We start from the raw sequence: 6,000 nt of genomic DNA, 5'->3' as shown, positions 1-6,000 counted from the left end.
ATATTATAAATTGGGATCATGTGGCACGCCGACCATTTATATGTTATACAATGGGATCGTGTGGCACGCCGACCACTTATATATCAAACAATGGGATCGTGTGGCACGCCGACCACTTATATATTATAAAATTGGATCGTGTGGCACGCTGACCACTTATATATTATACAATGGGATCGTGTGGCACGCCGACCACTTATATATTATAAAATGGGATCGTGTGGCACGCCGACCACTTATATATTATACAATGGGATCGTGTGGCATGCCGACCACTTATATATTATAAAAAAATGGGATCGTGTGGCACGCCGACCACGAAATCTGTGTTGGAAGGAACCAGTTGTGATTTTCCTTATGTATTCCTACCGTTCTATTTTATGTGTTATCCCCAAAAGCATGTTTCCCCTCCCAGTCTTAATTATTACTTTCCGCTGTTATTTTTGTAGTACTTGTACATATATATCTGCACAGGAGTAGTCCTGTCTAGCCTCGTCACTACTTCGCCGGGGTTAGGCCAGGCACTTACCAGCACATGGGGTCGGTTGTGTTGATGCTACACTTTTGTGCTCTTTTGCACAGATCACGGTACCGGAGCAACTTTTGGACCACAGCAGTAGTTGATTGGGAGCTGACATCAGTCCAGGGACTTTCGAGGTAGCCTAGCTGGCGTTCGCGGGCCAGAGTCCCTTTCTATGTTTTTAGTTTGTTTTCCTAGTACCGAGACAAACATTGATGTATTTATATTCAGACTTGTTTTTAGCACTCTTTAGTAGTTCGTGAGTTAGCGACACCAGTCTTGGGTAGAGAAATGTTAAACTTCTGCTTTTATATTAACTGTCTCGTTGTTCCTTATATTGTTGATGTTGTTAAGAGTAGTATTAAATTAATTGGCTTGCCTAGCTCCTATTAGTAGGCGCCATCACGACTCCCGATGATGGGAAATCCGGGTCGTGACAAGTTGGTATCAGAGCTCTAGGTTACATAGGTCTCGCTACTCACGGACAAACTTGGTAGAGTCTGAGGGATCGGTACGGAGACGTCTGTATTTATCCCCCCAGAGGCTGCAGAGTTAGGAAAATTTCACTTTGTTCTTTCTGGTCGTGCGATTCTGTTTCTCAACTACTGATTGTCTTTTATTCTGTTCTTTCGCAGATGGCGAGAACACGTGCTTCCTCTTCTACCGCGCAGCAGCCCGAGCCCCCAGCAGCAGCTCCTACGAGGGGCAGAGGCCGAGGCCATGCCAGAGGCCGAGGCAGGGGCAGAGCTCAGCCCCGGGCAGCAGTCCCAGAGGTGGAGCCTCATATTGGTTATGATGAGGAGGTTCCAGCCCCAGCAGCTCTGGTGGGCCCAGCTCAGGTCCCAGGAGGGTTCACAGTCACCCCAGATCTTCAGGACGCTTTGGTCAGACTGGCAGGTTTTATTGAGAGCGTCACTAGAGCGGGTTTGCTTCCAGCAGCACCAGCCACTTCTCAAGCTGGGGGAGAAGTTCAGACTCCCACTACACGTACTCCGGAGCAGGTAGCTTCCCAGGCTCAGGTTCCAGTGGTTGAGCTGGGTATTGTGACTCAGGCCGGCGACGGAGCGGCCATGTCCTCAGATGCTTTGTGGAGGCTTGATAGGTTCTCCAAGCTCTTTACCACCACATTCAGCGGTACTTCTTCAGAGGATCCACAGGATTTCTTATTCAGCTGCCATAAGATCCTTCGGACTATGGGTATTGTGGAGACCAATGGGGTCGACTTCGCCACCTTTCGACTAGCAGGATCCGCCAAGACTTGGTGGAGGGACTATTATTTATCCAGACTGGCAGGGTCGCCATCATTGACATGGGATCAGTTTGCAGAGTTGTTTTTGGAGAAGTTTCTCCCAGTTACCCAGCGAGAGGCTCTTCGCAGGCAGTTCAAGCGCCTCCAGCAGGGCTCTATGACAGTCATACAGTATGAGACCCGGTTCATTGATCTGGCACGTTATGCTGTTGTTATACTCCCCACCGAGAGAGAGGAGGTGCGGTGGTTTATTGATGGATTGATTCAGTCGATCCATCTCCAGATGGCTATGGGAGCTGGTAGTGAGATTTCTTTTCAGGAGGCGGCCAATGCGGCCCGTAGAGTTGAGATGGCTCTTCCACGAGGAGGTGGTCATGGGTCAGATAAGCGGCCCCGTCATGCAGGTAGGTTCAATGGTACCTCGTCTGGAGGTAGAGATTCTTATGATAGAGGCCATCCTCCGAGGCCCTTCCAATCAGCTCTCTAGGTCTCTCATGGTTCTACAGGTGGTCGTGGCTCTCAACCGCAGCATTCTGACCAGCAGCTTCACAGTTCCCCTTCAGCACCTATCAGCGCACCACCACTCCGTTATTCTCAGTAGCTGAGGGCTTGTTACACGTGTGGCGACACGAGACATATTGCCAGGTATTGCCCTCGAGCTTCTGACAGCTCTCAACAGCAGGGTCCTCGTCTGATGTTTCAGGCGTCAGGTGATCCCCAGGCCGTCCAGCCAGCTAGAGGCGGGGGTAGAGGCCATAGAGGTGGAGATAGAGATCATAGAGGTGTAGCTCGGACCGCCAGAGGTAGACGTCAGCCAGCAACCGATCGTCCCAGGGATATGGTTCAGGGAGGTGGGGCTCAGCCCCGGTGTTATGCTTTGCCAGCCAGGCCAGAGGCCGAGTCGTCAGATGCTGTGATTACAGGTACTATTCTGGTCTGTGATAGGGATGCTTCAGTGCTATTCGACCCTGGGTCTACATATTCGTATGTGTCGTCCTATTTTGCACCTTACCTGGTTATGACTAGTGATGCTTTGGGTATTCCTGTTTATGTATCTACACCGGTGGGTGATTCTATAGTGGTCGACCGAGTTCATCGTTCCTGTATGGTAGTGTTTGAGGGTCTTGAGACCCGTGTTGATTTATTGCTCTTAAACATGGTGGATTTCGACGTTATATTAGGGATGGATTGGTTGTCCCCGTATCATGCTATCTTGGATTGCCATGCCAAGACTGTGACCTTAGCGTTGCCCGACATGCCTCGTTTAGAGTGGAGAGGCACTCCAGGTTATTCTACCCGCAGTGTTATTTCATATGTGAAGGCTCGACGCATGGTCGAGAAGGGGTGTTTAGCTTATCTGGCGTGTGTTCGCGATTCCAGCGCAGAGGTCCCTTCTATTGATTTTGTTCCTATTGTTCGAGAGTTTCCCGAGGTTTTTCCTTCAGACCTGTCGGGTATGCCGCCCGACAGGGATATTGATTTCTGTATTGATCTAGCTCCGAGCACTCAGCCCATTTCTATCCCGCCGTATCGCATGGCCTCGCCAGAGTTGAAGGAGTTAAAGGACCAGTTGCAGGATTTGCTAGAGAAGGGTTTTATCAGACCTAGTGGTTCTCCTTGGGGTGCGCCGGTGTTATTTGTGAAGAAAAAGGATGGTTCGATGAGGATGTGCATGATTACCGGTAACTGAACAAAGTGACAATCAAGAATAAGTATCCACTGCCGAGGATTGATGATTTGTTTGACCAGCTTCAGGGTGCAAAGGTGTTTTCAAAGATAGATTTGAGATCTGGCTACCATCAGCTAAGGATTAGGGCGTCTGATGTCCCTAAGACAGCATTTCGCACTCGGTATGGTCATTATGAGTTTTTGGTCATGTCATTTGGGTTGACCAATGCCCCAGCAGCATTTATGGAGTTGATGAATAGAGTGTTCAGGCCTTATTTAGACTCGTTCGTGATAGTCTTTATTAATGATATTCTGGTATACTCCCGCAGCCAGGAGGAGCACAAGCAGCACCTTAGAGTGGTTCTTCAGACTCTGAAGGATAGTCAGTTATATGCTAAGTTCTCGAAGTGTGAGTTCTGGTTGAGTTCGGTTGCATTTCTGGGTCACGTTGTATCAGCAGAGGGTATTCAGGTGGACCCGAAAAAGATTGAGGCAGTCAAGAACTGGCCTCGACCAGCATCAGCTACTGAGATCCGGAGTTTCTTGGGGTTAGCAAGTTATTATCGCCGGTTCGTGGAGGGATTTTCATCTATTGCAGCCCCGATGACCAGATTGACCCAGAAGGGTGCCCAGTTCAGATGGTCAAATGAGTTTGAGGCGAGCTTTCAGAAGCTCAAGACGGCTTTGACTACGGCACCGATATTGGTTTTGCCCACAGGCTCAGGGCCTTACAGTTTATTGTGATGTTTCCCGTATTGGGCTTGGTGCAGTATTGATGCAGGATGGCAGAGTCATTGCTTATGCTTCGAGAAAGTTGAAGATCCACGAGAAGAATTATCCGGTTCATGATCTAGAGTTGGCAGCCATTGTTCATGCTTTGAAGATTTGGAGGCATTATCTATATTGTGTGACGTGTGAGGTGTACACCGATCACAAGAGTCTTCAGTACTTGTTCAAGCAGAAAGAGTTGAACTTGAGGCAGAGGAGGTGGTTGGAGTTATTGAAAGATTATGATGTTTCTATTTTGTATCACCCGGGGAGAGCTAATGTGGTGGCCGATGCATTGAGTAGGAAGTCTGCAAGCATGGGTAGTCTTGCTTATATTCCGGTCAGCCAGAGACCGCTTGCTTTGGATATTCAGGCCTTGGCCAATCGATTTGTGACGTTGGACATTTCTGAGCCTAGCAGAGTGTTAGCTTGCACGGTCGCTCGTTCTTCATTATTGGAGCGTATCCGTGATCGGCAGTTTGATGATCCCCATTTGTGTGCCTGAGAGACACGGTGCAACATGGAGGTGCCACGAAGGTGACCTTAGATGATGATGGTGTTTTGAGATTGTAGGGGCGAGTTTGTGTGCCCAATGTCGATGGGATTCGAGAGTTGATCTTAGCGGAGGCCCATAGTTCTCGGTATTCTGTTCACCCAGGCGCCGCGAAGATGTATCAGGACTTGCAGCAGCATTATTGGTGGCGTAGGATGAAGAAGATATTGTTGCGTGTTTGAATTGTCAGCAGGTCAAGTATGAGCACCAGAGGCCTGGTGGTTTGTTTCAGAGGATTGAGCTTCTCGAGTGGAAGTGGGAGAGGATTACCATGGATTTCGTTACTGGACTTCCGATGACTCGGAAGAAATTTGATGCTATTTGGGTCATTGTTGATAGGCTGACCAAGTCACCGCATTTTATTCCTGTTGCAGCCACCTATTCATCAGAGAGGTTAGCTGAGGTCTACATCCGAGAGATTGTTTGCCTTCACGGGGTGTCGGTATCTATCATTTCGGGCCGGGGTACGTAGTTTACCTCGCGCTTCTGGTGAGCAGTTCAGCAGGAGTTGGGCACCCAGGTTCAGTTGAGCACAACATTCCATCCTCAGACGGACGACCAGTCCGAGAGGACTATTCAGATATTGGAGGATATGCTCCGAGCCTGTGTCATTGATTTTGGAGGCTCGTGGGACCAGTATTTGCCTTTAGCAGAGTCGCCTACAACAACAGCTACCAGTCCTGCATTCAGATGGCTCCATATGAAGCATTGTATGGTAGGCGATGTCGGTCTCCATTCGGATGGTTTGAGCCGGGAGAGGCTCGGTTATTGGGTGCAGATTTAGTTCAGGAGGCCTTGGATAAGGTCAAGATCATTCAGGACAGGCTTCGTTCAGCTCAATCGCGGCAAAAGAGTTATGCAGATCGTAAGGTTCGGGATGTAGCTTTCATGGTTGGTGAGCGGGTCTTGCTTCGAGTGTCGCCTATGAAGGGCGTGATGAGATTTGGGAAGAAGGGCAAGCTTAGCCCTAGGTTCATTGGTCCATTTGAGATTCTCGATCGTGTGGGAGAGTTGGCTTATAGACTTGCCTTGCCGCCTAGTTTGTCAGTCGTGCATCCAGTATTTCATGTGTCCATGCTTCGGAGGTATCACGACGATCTAGCTCACGTGTTAGATTTCAGCACTGTCCAGTTGGACAAGGATCTGTCCTATGAGGAGGAGCCGGTAGCTATCCTAGACCGGCAGGTTTGTCAGTTGAGATCCAAGAGTTTTCCTTCAGTGCGTGTTCAGTGGAGAGGTCAG

Source organism: Nicotiana attenuata, unplaced genomic scaffold (genome assembly GCF_001879085.1).
Source record: "Nicotiana attenuata strain UT unplaced genomic scaffold, NIATTr2, whole genome shotgun sequence".
Taxonomy (NCBI): domain Eukaryota; kingdom Viridiplantae; phylum Streptophyta; class Magnoliopsida; order Solanales; family Solanaceae; genus Nicotiana; species Nicotiana attenuata.
This window is presented reverse-complemented; position numbering follows the sequence as displayed.